The 18,738-nt window shown below is 39.7% G+C and overlaps 1 protein-coding gene across 2 annotated transcripts in view; it reads left to right on the top strand.

The window, feature by feature from the left end:
* The window catches only part of AJAP1 (adherens junctions associated protein 1), a 260,770-nt gene that overhangs the window by 7,539 nt on the left and 234,493 nt on the right, over positions 1-18,738 (top strand). The window lies entirely within an intron of this gene.

Here is an 18,738-nt window from a genome sequence, read left to right as displayed (position 1 = left end):
TGCCAGCCCTGTGTCACCTACTGGAGGGTCACTTAAAAGCATCCCCTAGGGACTGGGGGAGCGAACAAGCTGGCCTGAGAGGCCAGGACACCCCACTCTCCAGAGCGCACTCCGGTAGGAGTTACTAAATTCCACCCCAAACCACCGAACCTTTGCCTAGGCAGTCCCCAGACCCTAAGGAGGGACCCTCGCTTAGCGCAGCTTTACTCCGAACCCAAGGCATGGAGCCGCCCTAGGTCACATGGGTGCGCATAGCGGTGGGCCCCAGGGAACCCCACGGGTAAAGGGGTGAGCATGGTAAAGCGTGCATGCAATCCCCCTGGGAAAAATGGAATGGAGGGAGCCGGGGGGCAGGCATGCACTGTGGCTAATAATGTCCAAGCTCTACTCATCCACCTGCGTGGACACCCGCGGAGGTGAGGGCAGGGAGCTCCGCTGAGCTTGCTGGAGTTAGACAGAGCGCGGAGGACCCAGTTGCCTGCGAGTAGAGACACGGCTGGCTTCTGTTGCCGAGGCAAACTTTGTCCTGGATCCCCCCAGTGGCTAGTATAGCCGCCTGCGCCCTGCTTTCCTTGGTCAGACCCTCACCGTGGGGAATAGTTCAGATTGGGAGAAACCAGGTCTCATATAGCACCAAGGGTAGGGCCTAGGGACGCGGCCACAATCGGCAGCCCTCAGAACCGTCGGCGCGGAGCCCGGCGCGCGCCTCGGAGACAGGCTGAGAGAGTGCGAACCCTGGCTAAGGAGGGCGGGGGCGGAGGCGGAGGCGGAGGCGGAGGCAAGGCAAACCAACTTGTTCTTTCGCTGTTTGTCCACTGGGATGCACTGCACTCCCGCTTTGGGGAGAAAGGGAAGGAGAAAGAAGGAAGCTGAGACAGAACACTGGCCTCCCCCCCGGCGCATCTTCCTCCGCGCCAGCCTTTAATTTGGGGCAAGATTTTGAGAAAATGTAAAGAAAGGGTTTGGGATACTTATTTACCAGGATTTTCAAGTTTCTCTTTTTATTTTAGAAAATCCAGGCTCCCCTAACTTACTTAAATGGAATCTCCTTCATAATAATAATTTTTAAAAATCTCTCAACTGTCACTATTTGCCTTCCCCCTGGAGATTCCCTTTCTTCTCAGGCCTCTACCTAGTGTCCTTCCCAGGGGTCTGAGTTGAAGCAGGACTCTCGTTCTCCCTTTTGGGCTTCAAAGGGTTAAATAATGAAGCTGATTGGGTTCAGTATTGGCTGGAAGAGCAATCAATACTGATGTGAGCGGCTAGAAAAGGAGGCAGACATTGGGGAGGGCCCTTTCAAGGCAGGAGACACACTGGAGTTTCTTGTTTTCATCTCTCCCCTGCCCTCCTTTTGCAACAGTATCCTAATTCATGGTTTATTTTGCTGGATGTCATACTTTTCTGTTTCCTAATGGCCGAGATTTCTCCTCAAGCCTCAGAGGTTCTGGGTCTCAGGAAAGAAGCTGGTAATCCAGCCTTCCTCATTCACATTTGATCTTTTCTGATTGACATTCTCTTAGCCTGTAATCCATGCATTTGTGTTACAATTGGGAAGTTATTTGGAGTGAAGTTCTATTTGGATTCTTAAACTGCTGGATCAGTGGACCTCTGCATTTTTATGAGGAGGAAAGACAACTAGTGTGTTGGGGGAGGGCATATAATTCATTATAAAAATGGGTGGGTCTAGTTGTTGGAAAACAGCACTTCTAATACATACTGTGATATCAAATTGGGGATTTTGTTTAGGAGAATGGGACTTTGGCATCTTTTTTTGAAAATATCTCTAAGGCTTTTTGAAAGGACATATTTTCTTTTCAAGAGATTGTTTTTGAATCCAAGGATGAGTTTGAGCTTGCCTAAATGCTGACATCCTGAGATAATATAAATGCCATTTCCCCATCATCTTTCCGAGAACTAAGGTTTGCAATAGGCATATATGTCTAGTTAAACAACAGCTAAGGCTCTATTACATGTCAAGGTCAAAAGAAGCATTTTCAAAGCTGACATGGGTTTGTGGTCAGTTAGCTAAGATGTTTTCCTCTCTTTTCTTTGGAGCAATGCCTCTGCTCACCGGTTAACCCTCCCTGCTCCCAGCTCAAGTGGTGATGTCTCTAATGTATAGCTCAAATCCCCTTGGACTGTTTAGCTCCAGTTTCAAAGATGGATCAATTTGAGCACTTGATAGAATTAGCTAGTTTGGGACCTAGAAGCTGAAGTATTTGCATAAGAGAGATTCTGAAGGAGGCTAAGGAGGCAGTAGCCTGAAGATAAACTCTTCCAAGAGCCTACTCAACACAACAAAACAAAAACCATCTCCAGAGAAGAAACTTCTCTTCAACTCTAATCGAGCAACCCATCTAGGATTGCTTGGTGAGATTTAATTTGATTGTGAATGCTCTTTATTTGTTTACTCAGTTTGGAGTAGGGGATTTCTTTTTGAGGGATTTGTGAGTTCTCTGGGCCTTTACTTCCAATAGTGAAGGGAATCTAGCCTTAGATGCTAAACAATCAATAAACATCATCCCAGAACAGGTGACTACCATAGCTCTTGCCCTAGGCCTAATCTTTCAGTCCAATACCTTTATTTTAGAATTGTAACAGGCCAAATTTCCCTTTGTATGTGGTCTGGAGGTCCAGGTACTTTTCTGATGCATGCTGAATTTCTATCCAAGAACAAGGGTCTTTTCCCCAGGGGAATTCCTGTGGAGAACCCTTCCCCTTCCCCTTGGATAACCTGTGGGTCAGCAGGAACACTGGTTTGGAGGTTTCTGTGATTCCAGAATTAGAAATGATTGAGTTCTGGGCATCCCCACCATTCTTTGTAAACCCAGACAGCAGCTGGCATTGTAAAGCTTGACTTTTAGTCTTTGAATCAAGTGTTCCTTCCACAAACACCCTCATCCCAGTAAATCCAGGCTGTGTCTCATTCCTAGTTGTTTCTGATGCTGCTGAAGGTGAAACTGATCACAACTAGAGTCCATTTAATACCACTAGTAATAATACTTATGGGGACAATCCTCCTTGAATAAATCCTTTTATGCATAAACCAAACCTGATAACAACCCATTCCATCCCCTCCTTTCAACCCCTCACCTTCTCCCTGGGGCCCCACTTGGGAAATTGTTGCTATGCAAGGGAGATATATCATTTTCTCAGGCAATGAAAAAGAGTGAAATTTCTCCTGGAGGCTTTCTTATCATCTGCTTTTTATTAGATAGATTCAATAAGGGGACAAGGCTCCATTCAGAGCACTGAAGGTCTCTCTCTCTCTCTCTCTCTCTCTCTCTCTCTCTCTCTCTCTCTCTCTCTCTCTCTCTCTCTCTCTCTCTCTCTCTCTCTCTCTCTCCACCCTCCCTCCCCCAATCTGGAATCTTCCTCCTCTGATTTCTAGTTGTTAATATCAGGGATGGTAGTGAAGCAGTCATCATGTTTTTTCTTATTCAAGAACAGTGGCCTGGAATTTTGTAATTTGGCTTGGCATAGGTTGTGCATTAGAGATTCTAAAATCTTCCTGAACTGCCTTTTGTGGGAAATAAGGGAGTTATTGTATCTCAACCATGTCAATAAAAAATGATACCCTGTATCATCCTGTGGGCAAATACAAAATTGAATGTATCCAGTGGCTGGCCATCTGCTAAGCTTCTGTACCATGTTTGGGGTTAGAGAACAGTCATCTGTTTAAAATAAGTAGTTGCTAAATTTTCTTCAAAGGGTAACAAGTCAGCAGAGACCAAACTGATGTAAAGATTAGCACAGAAAGCCAAATATATCCTTGATCTAGATTTTTTGTGTTTGAAGTCTGGCTCGAGAGGGTTTCATCTTTCCTAATGCCAATTAGACAAAAATGGCATGGAAGCAAAAGAATTGTTGCTGGCCAGATGAAGTAACCCAAGTACACCAGGTTGAAAAGAGCACTAGATTTGGGGGCCAAGGACTTGGGTTCTAATTCTGACTTTGACATGGGTCAACCACTAAATACCTCTGGGCTTCAGGTGTTACAGTTGGTAAGAATCCTGGACATGGAGTCAGGAAAGACCTGGGTTTGAATGTTGCCTCACTTACTGGAAATGTGATGCCAGTGGAGTCACTTAACCTCTGTTTGCCATAGTTTCTTTGTCTGCAAAATGGGGATTAATGATACCTATCAGGATTGTTGTGAAGATCAAATGAAAAAAATATGTTCACTACTTTCAAACACCACATAAATGTTAGTCATTATTAAAACAGAGAGGAGGTTGGACTTACTGTGTGCCCCCCCCCATCATTCCTTGATCACTGGCACGCATGCAAGTGGGTGGTCTTGTTATAGAACATAAATTCCTTGATGTCTGGAACCTCTTCTACCCATTTCTCTCTCTTCATCTTGTCTTTTTCATCATTGAATCCCAGAGTCTAGCATAGTACCTAGCACATATCATACACTTAATGCTTCTTACTTGAGTGCTTAGTGAGATCCCCATCAATAACTTAGTATATTGTCCTCTAAAAAGTTGCTTGATGATCAGAGAGGTTAAGTGACCTCCACACAATAAGAGTCAAAGTCAGAGTTTGATGTCAAGTCTTCCTAATTCTATTTCCAGTTCATCATTCACTATACTGTTTTGCCTTTAAAAAACAAAACAAAACCTTGTTGAGTACTTGGATATATGTGGGAAAACACCAAATTTAAAAATTCATGTGAGGAAGGTGGGAATCAAATGATGAATCAAATGTTTCTGGCCCCTAAGGAATACTCTAGGGTTCTTCAAATCTCAGTAGGGCACCAGGGACCAGATATGGTCTTCTAAGAAGGGTCTAGTAGGTTCTGGGACAGAGAGGCTACCTTATCACTCCCCATCTCTTCAGTATATTCTCTAGCCACAACACAATATAAATGGTCTGCTGTTTCTTCAGAACTGAGTCCCCAAAGCCCTTTACAGATGAACCACTGAGAATACTCACTTCACCCACTGCCAGGGAGGAATGAAGCAGCTGCCTAACTGTCTTGTAGCGATCCGACTCAGCAGCAGGGCAGGAAGGGAGCAGGCTCAGCCTTAATTAGCACAAGGAGGAAAGTGGAAGAAGGCACAGTGAAGTCTCTCAGCCTCGAGTTTCACTGAGAAGCCCTCTCCCTCTTCTCAAGAGTCCCTGGGGACTTTGAATAGCCAGAGGGCCAGCCTTTATTTATGGGTTTTAATGGTTAACACATTTAAAATCTCCCAAATCAGTCCTGAGCAAGGAAATCTTACACATTGTTGATGAGGTGGAGTTGCTTCATTAGCCACAGGAAAACCTGCCCAGAGGTGGCTGGCATATTTAAGAAATCATGTGCTCTGCCCTTCTGCTTACTTTTTATTGCCTGGAGTCCTGGGGAGTTGGGGAGCTAGATCCTGCAGCCTCCTCCTTTCTGTTACAGCTCCACTCCACTGAGCTCACTCTTAAAAACCTCCGATTTAATCTGGATCCAGGAGAGGTTTTAAACCCAGGCTTTCCTTTGCTAGTGATTTAGACACCTTTAGGGTAGGCAGCACTGATTTTAAATTTGCCTGGGTTTCTTAGCAAATGAGATTATCTGAAGGTGTGATATTTCCCTCTCTTCTTTCCTCTCTTTACCCTTTTGATGGTATAATGGAAAGACCACAAATTTAAGTCCTCCATATAAAACTACTTACCTATAAATTCTTCCGGCATGTGACTCCACTCCCTTTGGGCCTCAGTTTCTTTATCTGTAAAATGAAGAGATTGAAACAGATAGCCTCTGTGGTCCTTACCAGCTCTGGATATTATTCTAGGTTAAATGTCACATAGAAAAGTCACACAGAAAAGAAGTGGTAAACCTGGAATTTGAACCCAAGTCTTCTGACTAAGACTTAGATACTTCTCCCACCCTGTGGCATGATTACTCTCTCTCTCTCTCTCTCTCTCCCCCCCTTAATGGCATGTTTAATGCCACTTATGCAAAGATCATTGTTTTATATATATATATATATAAACATATATTTAAATTAATTATATTAATAATAATTTATATATTTATATATAATTATAATATATAATAATAAAATAATAACAAAATATAATATTATATTATATACATATACATATATATATATATATGTATATATATATATATATATATATATATATCAGTCTACTTGAATCCAGCATGCCTCTTTCTGCTGGTCATTATACCCCAGTACTTGAAGGATAAGCATTTTTTTAATCAACTGATATAGAATATTTCTTGATCATTACAGGTCACAAACCTTCTGTAACTTCTAGTAAATACTGTTAAAGAATTTCTATGACCAAATCATCACCTCCAAATTCATCCATTTACTTAACCTTCCTTCCTTCCTTCCTTCCTTCCTTCCTTCCTTCCTTCCTTCCTTCCTTCCTTCCTTCCTTTTTCATTCTTTATACAAATGCTGATTACAAGGCTACCAATTAGTAATAGTTTATGCCAGAAACTGGATATGAATATGAATACATGTAACCTTTTGTTTATAGAGAATTAACAGAATAATAGCAGAGAAGAAATGGAAGCCCAGTGATACAATGGAAAACTAGGTTTACTGTGAGAGGTCCTAGGTTTGAATCCTGCTTCTCTTGCTTATAAATTATGTGAATGTAAATAAGCCACTATATGTCTTGGAGACAATTATAAAAAGTTGTTGGGCTAAATGATTTCTGTGGTTCTTTCCAACATTTATGTTATTGTGGACTATTCTGTAGCATAGAATGGGATGCTATATGAATATTAAAGAGTAATTGTTCCTCTCAGTCAGAACTGACCTTAGTGGCATTGGTCCCAATCTCTGTAAGAATGAGGATCCTATCTATAATAAATCCAGTCTCTGCTTGAGGACCTTAAATGAGGGAGAGCCTATTCCACTTTGGAGAGTTTTAATGGTTGGGAAGTTATTATTTTTATTAAGGCTAAATTTGTTCCTTTGCTGTTTTCTCCCATTGTTTTTAGTTCTGTTTTTTGGGATCAACAAGACCAAATTTAATTTCCTTTCCCAATTTGAGAATACTTTATTTCAAGATAACTCTTATGTCTGCTTGTAACTGTCCCCTCTCCCTCAACTAGTAAAAAGCATCAATTTCATTAATTAGTACACATAGAGCACAAACTCAAGGTGGTACCCCAATCTGGCTCTTCTCCTCTGGATATTCACTAGTTTATTAGTGTTCATCCTAAATTATATGGCTCAATTTGGCCTCAGACAGTTTGTAGCTGTGTGACCCTGGGCAAGTCACTTAACCCCCATTGCTTAGCCCTAACTGCTCTTCTGCCTTAGAATCAATACATAGCATTGATTCTAAGACAGAAGGTAAGGGTTTAAAAAATATGGCTCAGAAATGAATAGAATATTTCCAATGTAATCTATCAAAGTGAGAGAATAATGGGGCTGTTATCTCCTAAATCCTAGATATTAGACCTTTGTTAATCCAGTCTAAGATTTATTGACTTTCTTATTGACATACTACATACTTGATGCCTTTTGAGCTTGAAGCCCAATAATCACTTCTAATCACTCCCCCTGCCCTACTCATTTTCAAATCAGTCTTTTATCTAGCCAAATATTCCCCATTTTATACTTTTGAGACTGATTTTTTGAACCAAAGAGCAACACTTTACATTAGTTCCTGTCAATTGCTAAAGAATCTCGGTGTCAGAGGAAACCTCAAAAATGTTCTTATGTAACTCATTTCTTGAGCAGGGGCCCTTTCTCAGTCATCCCCAACAAATGGTCATTCCAATGTCTGCATGAAGAAACTCATGGATGGGAAAATCACTCTCTAATAAAGCAACTCATTTCACTGTGCTTTTCAGAAAGCCTTTATGTAACAATATAGATAGAATGATATGGATTTATCAATATCTGTCTTTATGTAGCTAAGCATATCTCTATTGCTATATAGTATAAATATAGAGATATATGTATATATCTCCATCCATCTATAATCTCCATCTCAGCTACCTAGTTTGAAGTTTTCAAAGGTCTCTAAATATTAGTTGATCCTCAAGATAATTCTGTTAGATAGTACAGAGTATATCATTATCCTCATTTGCAGAGGAGTAAACCTAGGATCACAGAATTTATATGACTTGGCAAGGGCCACACAGCCCTAAGTGTGTGAGATAGGATTTAAGCCCAACTCTTCAGTTTCTGGTTTGGCATTCTATTCACCACATACCATGCTGCCTTTTTGCCTAAGAGTCCTAATTCCCCCCTTTGAAGTGAAGCAGATGAAGCCTAATCACTCTTCACACATTAGTGCCCTCTACTACTTAAAGCAAATAAATCTTTCTTCAGAATAAACCACCCCTGTCCTTTCAGCCAATCCTGGTAAAATGTAGTATCCGTTCCTCTCATCATACTGATTTACTTCCTCTGGACATAATCCAGTTTCTCAATGTCTTTCCTAAGCCATGATGCCCAGTGCTGGAGGAAGAAAAATAGAGTTTGACCAAGGTAGAGAGCACTGGGATTCCAGATGAGCAAACTAAATCTCAGAGCAGTTAAATGATTTCATCAAAGTCACATAGCTAGTTCAGGGTGGGATTTGAACCTGGGACTTTACTGATTTCAATCCCCAACTCTTTGATTCTTGCAACCTCAAGAATATGAGAGTACTCGAACTTCAACAAAAATGCATAAATAAAACTTTTAAATGAAGACTCTCAAGAGGGAGGGGGAGAGAGAGAGACAGAGAGAGACAGACAGATAGAAACAGAGAAAGATAGACAGAGACACAGAAAGAAAAAAATGCTGTTCAGTGAGGAAAATATTTGCCTAGATGAACTAAATATGTGAATAATCCTACAATCAAAGAACTTGCATTCATAAGTAGTTTTAAGAGAGGAAATGATTCTGTTTCAGGTTTGCTAACATGCATTTTTTTTTGAAACTCTGTAGGGAGAAGGCTTGCCTCTTCTGTAGAGATTTTCTGTGATTGTTATTGACTGGTAAGATGATGGTGGTCATTTTTATAACAGAGACCAATATGTAAGACAATGAATTCACATGAGTAATTTTTCCACCATTGGCAATGGCAGTGTCAAATTCCTAATATGTTTCAGTTGAACATATGTGGCTATTTCTCCTCAGATACTCCAATGAATCTTTGATCTCATTGATTTGGAAATTCCACCCTACTCTACACATTGTAAACTACCCATGTCTGACCTTCTTGCCACACTCTTATTTATATCTCCCTATAAGTTTTGTTAGGCCTGTAGCCTTTCTCACTTAGTCCTGGTATTATGATGCCATCAGTGAAATAAACAGGCTATCCATCAACTCTCCTTCACACTGGTCATGTGATTAAACCATCACCTTTTTCTAGTATCCATCTCCCTGTTTACATTATTCAATATCATTCTTCTTTTATGTTCTTGGTTTGTTCTGTCATAGCCATTATTCATCCACTTGATTTTTCCTGTGTGAATGATTATTACACATTCTTTGGAATGCTTATCAATTTTCTCCCAGAGAATCTGCATCACTTTAAGGCTTGATGAAAGTAATAAAATATCATCCAAAAAGAGGAACATATGGAGGATGCCACTTCTACTAGATAGAAATTAGAACTTTGTGTTTGTGGGAAGATTCCTTCATTTGGGAAATGTGTTTAAGTTAAGAAGAAAACTGAGTTCTCAGATATTTTAAATAAATTCCATTTATAAATCTTTAGATTTATAACATTGATTAAAACACTTTTTATAGGCTTATAATGAGGGAATGTTCAGGACAGAGAAAGGTAGGTGATATCTATTAGTAAAATAGAGTGTTATAGCATGGCTGTATTAGAAAATGAAGACAAAAAGAGGACTATAGTGAGTAACTTGTCAGTTTGGATTACCAAGTAATATCCTGACAGATAAACAGACAGACACACATACACATAAAGTAATGCAAAGACAGACTCGAAGTAGAGTTGGAGACAGATGCACTGAGGCAAATACAGAGACAGATACAAATGCAGACAGAGAAAAACAGAGAGACAAAGAAAGCAAAAGATAGAAACAGAGAAAAACAGAAAGTGAAAATGAGAGAACAGCAGTAATTAAATGCTATCTTCCTAGAGAGAACAGACAATATGCAACACTGACATTAAAAGGTTTGTGTATGTGTGTGTTTGTTTGTGTGTGTGTGTGTGTGAGAGAGAGAGAGAGAGAGAGAGAGAGAGAGAGAGAGAGAGAGAGAGAGAGAGAGAGAGAGAGAGAGAGAGAGAGAGAGAGAAATGTTGGGGGCGAAGAAGGTTCTTAGAGAACTCACTCAGTAGTTGTTTCACATCATGGTAAGGGTACTTAAACTTTCCTTTTTCTGGGAGAAGGAAATAACTCTTCATGCCATTCATATCCTCTGGCAGAAGGGATCCCAAGAATAATCAAATCCAACCCATTACTAAAAAATAATCATTTTTCCAGCATCCCGAACTCTCATTCAGACTATGTTCTGCCCTTTAATGATGGGGAATCCACTGTATCTCAAGCCAGTCCATCAAATATTGAGACAGTCTTGACTACTAGGAAGTTATTCTTTATATACAATCAAAGTCTTCCTGTCAGCAAGTTTTACTATCATTCCTTGTTCTGACCACTGAGGCCAAGCAGTATAAGTTTCATCCATCTTCCTGTGACAACCTTCGGATAATTGAAGATCTATTCTGACACACCTTCCTCCCTCCATCCTCTAAGCCCCAAGTATTTTCTAAGTTAAAAAAAGCCAAAAACAAAGCACTAAAAAACAGAAACTACATTCCTATTCTTTTCCAGTCTGGATGAGGAAGCACTCAGAATGGGGGATTAAAGGCAACAATATCCCTCTAGTAGATCAATGACAAGGTCAACAATGATGCTTGGAAATAATCAAAGCTATTAGAGAAAGAACAGATCAATTAGATCATCAATTCCCTCTAAGGCTGGTGTCACAGAAGCCTTTGTCCTGATTCTCCATTCTCCTTTAATTCCCTTTGACCCAGAGAAACTTAATAACTTAACTTGTCTTTGACAACATGGAGCTGTGATTGCCCATCTGACTGGACTTGAATCAGAACAACAATGTTCACAGAAACACAGAATACAGGGCAGGAAGAGACCTTAAGTATCCTCTAATGTTCTCGTTTTATAGATGAGGAAATGGAGGTTTGGAGAAAGAACAAATCTTGATGCTCGCACTAGCTAATATTCTCACTCTCAACAGAAGATCTAATACAAAGTTGAGTCTGGGTGTGGGTTGTGAACTTCAATAAAAGGCTGATTTCTAGAGTGAATGGACTATATTGAATTTTTATATCCTGGCAACCTATGTTAGGACACTGCACGTTATAGATATTTAATAAAAGTTGGATGAATTTTATTGCTTAAGCTCATACATGCCAGAAATAGCTGAATCCAAGTCCTCTGACTCCAATTCCTGACAATGTATAAGAAGAAGAAGAAAGGTTGTTACTTTGGCCAGAAATGTCTAAAAAGCTGCAAGATCTCGTTTTCATTCCCCTCCCCTGAGATGAGTGTTTTGCAACTATTTGGGAAATTGAACCTGGCAAAGAAGAGACTCAGGGGGCACATGATAGCTGTCTTCAAGTGTTCAAAGGGGTATCATGCCTTGTTCGGATTGATCCCAGAGGGCAGAACTGGGAATAATGGGGGAAAGTTGCAAAGAGGCAGATTTAGACTCCATTTCACAGCAAACAAACAAACTTCCTGATGATTTGAGCTGACAAAAAGTGGACTAGGTTGGCTCTCTGGTGAATTGCTATTCTTTGGAATTATTTAAGCAAGGGTTAAATCACTACTCACATGGGCATCTTCCAGCCTTGAGATCTAGTGATTTTGGTGATACAGGGTAGCACTGAGGTTATAGTATTTGTCTTCCATTTTCCACCATTAAAAAATGGTGGCTTTTATGAATTCCTTCAAAGTTAAATCCCAAATGGTCTGTCCTCACCTCATCCCAAATCTGAAGCTCAGTCCCTGTATTTAGTCCAGAGGAAATTCCCTCTGAAATGAAACTGCTGCTTTCTGTCAGCTATAGAAACAATCTCCTACCACTTAGGAGGAAGCCCATTCAGGAACTGGCAATAACATCACCAAAGAGTCACACCTCACAAGCTACTTTCCTATCACTTTTTTTTCCTCTTCTTTTTGGAAAGAAAAGTTGAAAGAACCAGCCACAGAGAAAGCTGTGTCTCCTGCTGAGGCATGGGTGGCTTAGAGAACTCTGAGATTCTTTAGGGAGCCAATTATAGGAGACGAGAAAATGTCGTGTTTATTTTTATGACACTGCGTTTCAGAATCCCTGAAAATGTTGACGGTACAGCTACATTAGAAAACCTAGCCTACTCTGGTATCTCACAGCAATGTTCTTACACACATGCTGGGCCAGATTCCAGTGGCCATTCTGCTAGCTGCTTTTTTAGGGCCCCAATGGAGGCCTAATTTACTGGCCATTATCACCCTGGAAGTCTCTCTTACCTCTCCTGGTTTCCCAAGTTCCTTCCCTCAGCATTTTCCAACCTAATTCCATTCTGTCCACAAGAATTCTGATTCTCCAAAGAAAAGTTGAGCACCAAATTGCTTTAATTCAATTCCTTAATAATAATAATTATCAATATTTATATAATTTTAAAGTTTGGCTAAATGCTTTATGTTTATTTCATTTGGATGTCCTAACAACTCTTTGACATTGTGTTATTATTACCATCATTTTACCAATGGTGAATATGGAACATATTGGGAAATGAATGACTTGCCCAAGGTCACCCAGCTAGGAAATATTAGGGCCCAAATTTGAGCTAAGTGTTCTTGACTTCAAGCCAGATGGTCAATCCACTGTGCCACCTCATTGTCTCTTGTTCAGATAAGTTCAATTCAGTTTAACGGACATGTGGTGACACTTACTGGGTGTGTTTGTCACGTGGAATACAAAGGCAGAATGAAGTAGCCCCGTCCTTCAAAGAACTTGCATTCCAGGGAATGAGATGATAACCTTTACATTGGCAGGTACTATTTGGGCACAAAGTAATTTTAAGAAGGAAAGATTGAGGTGAAGCAAGAAGAGCCTCACATAGTCATGGTCCTCTGCACTGGGCTTTGCAGGAAGTGAGGAATTTCAAGAGGCATAGCTGAAGAAGAAGAGCCTTCCAGAGCTGGAGTGGGGAAGGATCATTTGTGCAAAAGTATGGAGGTAAAGGACAATAGATGGCCCAGTGGATAGAGCACTGGACTTGGAATTGGGAAGATTCATCTTCCTGAGTTCAAATCTGACCTCAGACACTTATTAGCTGTGCGAATCTGAGCAAGTCACTTAACTTTTTCTATTTCAGTATCTTTGCCAAATGTGACTCCAGATGGGGTCACAGAATTGGAAACCATTGAAAAATGACTCAACAACAACAACATGGAGAGGAGGGATTCCATATTACACCAAGAAACCTGCAGGAGGTCAATTTGATTAAAATACGATCCATGAATGGATCTCTTTCCTGATTTTTTAGACTAGTCAGACTCATTTCAGATAGGTGGCACAGTGGATAGAAAGCTGGACTTGGAGTCAGGAGACTTGACTTCAAATCCAGCCTCAGACATTTAAGGATTGTCTCACCCTGGACAAATCATTTAACCTGTGTCTGCTTCAGTTTCTTCCACTATAAAATGGAGATAATTATAGCACCTATTTTCCAGAGCTGTTGGGAAAATCAACTGAGATAATATTTGAAAAGCTCTTAGTACAGTGTTTGGCATAAATTAGGTACTTAATATACAGCTGTTCCCTTGAGTCTCGTGTAACACCTCGAACAGTGATGGAGACATTTTAGAGACTGAGTGCCCAAACTGCAACCACTCATACCACATGTGAGCCCTTCGTCTTACCCCAGACAGGGGAGGGAGGAAGCACTCCTATTGGGCTGCTGGACAGAGGGGCAGGTGATATAAGAAATGTCCTTAGACCTACATGGAAAGGGAGAAGGGAACATCCCCTTCTGGCAGGTGTGCCATAGGTTCACTAACATAGACCTAGACCTTTGGGCAGTTATTGTTAGGTATCTGCTGAGGAGTGGTAGAACAGCAATTATTCTAAGAAAGGGAAAAGTCCCTTGACAGTAGTCTGTCTGCCCTGATGAGTTTGATGAAGGTGAAGGGAAGAGGGAATATGTCTCTTTTTGATCTGTGTCTGAATAAAAAGGAAGGAGACAGTGAGGGCTATTCTTTAAGAAATCCTGGTCAGGTTCCCATCTACACTGAGGGAAGTCACCATTTTCAGGGCAAAATATTCTACTATTTCCATTGATTATTTATTCAAGCTGCTGTACTTCCCATAAACCTTCACATCTTTTTTAAAGAAAGAGACTGTCTCTTCCTCAAGGGACTTATGTAGCACCTGGCACATAGAAGGTACTTCATCCATTCTTGCTGAACATAATGGAATGTGAATAGGCTTTGGGTTCTCTTTAACTCTGACTCACAATGGCCTACGTATTGTTCTCAAAATCTGAGTCACATGTCCCCTCTCCCCCACTTCCCAGCCACATGTAGTGATGAAATAGAGATTTGGGCTTTGCCACCCCTTATGCTCCCTCTTTCCATCCTGCTTCCTGTACTCTCTCTTCTCTTCCCAGTCCGCTGCCACCCCCAGAAAATTCTCATTGCCCTTCTGCCATCCTCTGGCTTCCCAGAGACTTTCCACACAGTCCTGACACTGCCTTAACTACTAAATAAGGCAATACCCATGTTCTGGGCATCTCCCCATCAAACCTGTGTTCCATTCCTTCCAGAGCTTGATCCTAAAACCATGAGTTATAGTGGAAAAATCAATCCGTTTGGAGTCAGGAGACAGGGTCTGGTATTTTTTAATAATTTTTTTGTCATTTTTGGATCTCAGTTTTCTCCTTTGTAAAATGGGAATTTTATACTGATTACTTATCATTCAGATTACTAGTCAGGTTACTTACCTAGTTTACAAGTAGATAATAGTGTGTGTTTTTATGTGTATGTGTATGTGGGTATGTATGTGTTGTTCCATCATTTCAGTCATATTTGATTCTTTGTGACCCCATTTGAGGTTTTCATGGTAAAGATACTGGAGTGGTTTACCATTTCCTTCTCTAGCTTATTTTACAAATGAGGAAACTGAGGTAAATAAGGTTCAGTGAGTTATCCGGGGTGGGATAGGACAACTAGGAAGTGTCTGAAACTGGATTTGAATTCACATCTTCCCACTGGCCTCGAGTACCCTGTGCCACCTAGCTGTCAGTGTTTATGTCGGTGAGACCTTAATTTTTAAGTGAATGAAATGTTATGTTATTGATCAACTCTTATTTCTTATACGCTCATCCAGGTATGAATGTGGGATAATAATTAAGAGAGAATGTCTGCATTGGAACAGGAGTCTTCAAGGCCCCATATTGCCTTAAAGGGCTGACAGTGGCTTTTGAGATTGGTTCCAGTAGTGACAATTTCAGATATGTATGTGTGGGGGAATATAGTTACATTTGAGCAGGGTGTATGGGACAGGGTCATGTCATATAGGTGGCCATGTGATTCACCTTTGGGTTGGACTGCCCTGCTTCTCAATAAAAGTTAAAAACAAAACAAAACAAAACAAAACAAAAGCTTGGAACCTCTCTCCTCCAAATAACCTAGAAGGAGAATTGCTATAACATATTTTTGGTGAAGCATCACTGGACTTGAAATTCATCAATTAAAAAATCTTTGCCCTTTTCATCCATCAACCTCCCAGTGAATCAGAAACCTTAATTAACAGAGACTCTCAACAGTCCTATGAGGTCAGGAAATTTTATTAACCTCATTTCACAGATGGGTAAACTGAGGCTTAGGGAGGTTAAGTGATTTTTCTAAGGCCACACTGAAAGTTAGCAAGGGAGCATGCACAGAATCCAAGATGAGCTTTTTTCAGACTGATTGCAATCCCTATGTTCAGCTTCTGTTACATTAAAAAAAAAAGATCACTGCTAGTGGGGTTCTGGGGACTTATTTATTTTCAGTATATAATGATTTTCTAGGGACAGTGTATTAATGGGGGGCTAAGAGGTCTAGACTGAGAAATAGGAAGACCTAAGTAAAAATCATGTCATTAACACTAAATGTGAGTGGTCCTGTGCAAGTCATTGACCAGTGTGCTTTATTTATCTCCCTGAGACAGATGTACTACTGTTATAGGTGACTTTTCTTTCTGCATCTGTGGAAGGAGTTACCATACTGGGAGTTCTCCAGATTGGCAAAATCAACTTTTATTCATGTTTCCATTTGTTTCATGATGTTCTAGAATCATTCCAAAGTTGTAGCTTGATACAAGTGTGACCTTGGGCAAATAATTTCTCCTCTCTGGGCCTCAGTTTCATCATCTGTAGAAGGAGTATGTTGAAATAGATGAACTATGAATTCTCTTCTAGTTTTCAGTCTATGAGCCTGTGATCCTATGCTTTTTGCCTCAACTTGTATTTATAAGGATGGTACATGTGTGGATTTTTTGAGCCTGTCTCATACTTTCTACTGAAAATTGTTCTCACTAGGCAGGAAGACATGAGTTCAAATCCAGACTCATATACTTAGTTTCTATATGAACCTGGGCATATCACTTAACCTCTGACTCAATTTTCTTATCATTATATCAGTATTGTCATGCTACTCAATAATGGCAATAATAAGTAGGAGCTTCCACTCGCTTATATATAGTAAGTCATAAAATCTAACTTTTCAGTATAAATCTTCCAGATCCTACTGTTGTTGTTTGTTTTGTTTTTTAATGTAGTGAAGGAGTAGATCTCCATTAATGTCCTAGATAAAGAATGCTATATTATTAAAATGATATTTGTATGACTATTTTTAAGATAAATCAGTATATTTATTTTTAATTGAGATAATAACAGTAAAGATGGCTTGCATTTATAGAACACTTGAAGGGCTATATAAACTTGTGTTATCTCATTGGATCTTTAGGACAACCCTGTAACTTGAGTCTATTGTTAACCCCATATTCCAGATGAGAAAACTGAGGTAGTCCTCCATATGTGCATATACGCATGTCATGACCAACTCTTTATAACCTCATTTGTTTTTGTTTGTGTGTTCATTTGTTTTTTGGCAAAGATACTAGAGTGGTTTGCTGTTTCCTTTCACCCCAGTTAGATGTAAAAAACAAATTTTAACTTTTTTTCCTTTAAATTTTGAGTTCTAAATTCTCTCCTTTCTTCCTACCTTATTCCTGAGATGGGAAGCAATACGATACAGATTTTACATGAGGAATCACTTAAAACGCTTAAGTTTTTTCCAATGCATCTCATTTTGTAAATGAAGAACTGAGGAAAACAAGGTGAAATGACTTGCCTATGGTCACACAGCTAGTGTCTGAGACCAGATCTGACCACAGAAAGATGAATCTTCCTGACTCCAGACTCAGCTCTATTCCCCATGATGCCATGTGGTTGTCCACCATGCATGTATATATGCCTACATACATAGCCTCTAGTTTATACTTGAGACCTAGGATCAACCTATATCTTGCTGTGTCAACATCGTAACCAACACAGAAGAATTATAAATGTTAGGTGCGAGTTCGAAATCTTTTTCAGATTCTTACATTTAGTAAAGTTATATCAGTTCTCAGAGTTTCAGTTTCTTCACTGAAAAAATGACTTTTATGGCTCCTTCTAGCTAGAAATCTGTAACCCTATTTGGCTTCATAAGATCATAGACTTGGAGCTAAAAAGAACCTTAGTGTCTAGTCCAAACAGATTATTTTTCAGCTAAAGAATCTAAAGCCCAGAGATGTTATGATTTGTCCATATTCCCATTGATCAAGGGTTCTTAACCTTTTCTATACCTTGGATCACTTTTGAAGCTTTGGGGAAGCCTCTGAAGCTCTTTTAAGGATCATATTTTTAAAGACACAAAATAAAACATATAGGATTACACAAGAAGCCATTCGTATGGAAATATAATTATTGAATTTTATAGAAAAAGTTAATGAACTCCAGGTTAAGAACCCTTGTCAAAGGTTGTAAGTGGTAGAATATAGATTTGAACTCAGATCTAAATATTCTAAAGCCAGAACTCTTTCAAATAAATTATGTAACCATTTATTTATTATTGTTGTAATTATATTATATAACAAATTATATAATAATTAATTATTATTTAATTATTCTAATTATAATATATTTTTTAAAGAGACCATTATGTGCTAATAATTGGGCTAAGTGCCAAGATAATAGTTCTTGCTTTTATGACCTTATATTTTATCAAATCCAATAACATAATAGAACTGGAGCTAGACTAGACACCCAAAGCCATCTAGTCTAATTCCCTCATTAACATTAAAAAAAATTTTTTTAAAGCCCTTACCTTCCATTTTAGAATCCATACTGGGTATTGGTTTTAAGGAAGAAGAGCGCAAGGGCTAGGCAATGGGGGTTATGTGACTTGCCCAGGGTCACACAGCTAGGAAGTGTTTGAGGCCAAATTTGAACCCAGGACCTCCTGTTTCTGGGCCTGACTCTCAATCCACTGAGCTACCCAGCTGCTCCCCTTTCCCATCATTCACATTTGAAGAAACTGAGGTCTAGGGATGTTGTGACTTGCTCAAGTTTACAATGGTAATAAGGAAAGGCCTGGATACTCCCTGAACTTTGACACTCAAGGGAAGATCCTCTTTCCTTGACCTTCAAATTGGAAAGAATATCAGAGGTCATCTCCTTCATCCTGTATATTGAAAGATACCCCCT

The sequence above is a fragment of the Monodelphis domestica genome, chromosome 4 (genome assembly GCF_027887165.1).
Source record: "Monodelphis domestica isolate mMonDom1 chromosome 4, mMonDom1.pri, whole genome shotgun sequence".
NCBI classification, from domain to species: domain Eukaryota; kingdom Metazoa; phylum Chordata; class Mammalia; order Didelphimorphia; family Didelphidae; genus Monodelphis; species Monodelphis domestica.
Note: the sequence above shows the minus strand (reverse complement) of the source record. Positions and strands in the feature narration are given on the sequence as shown.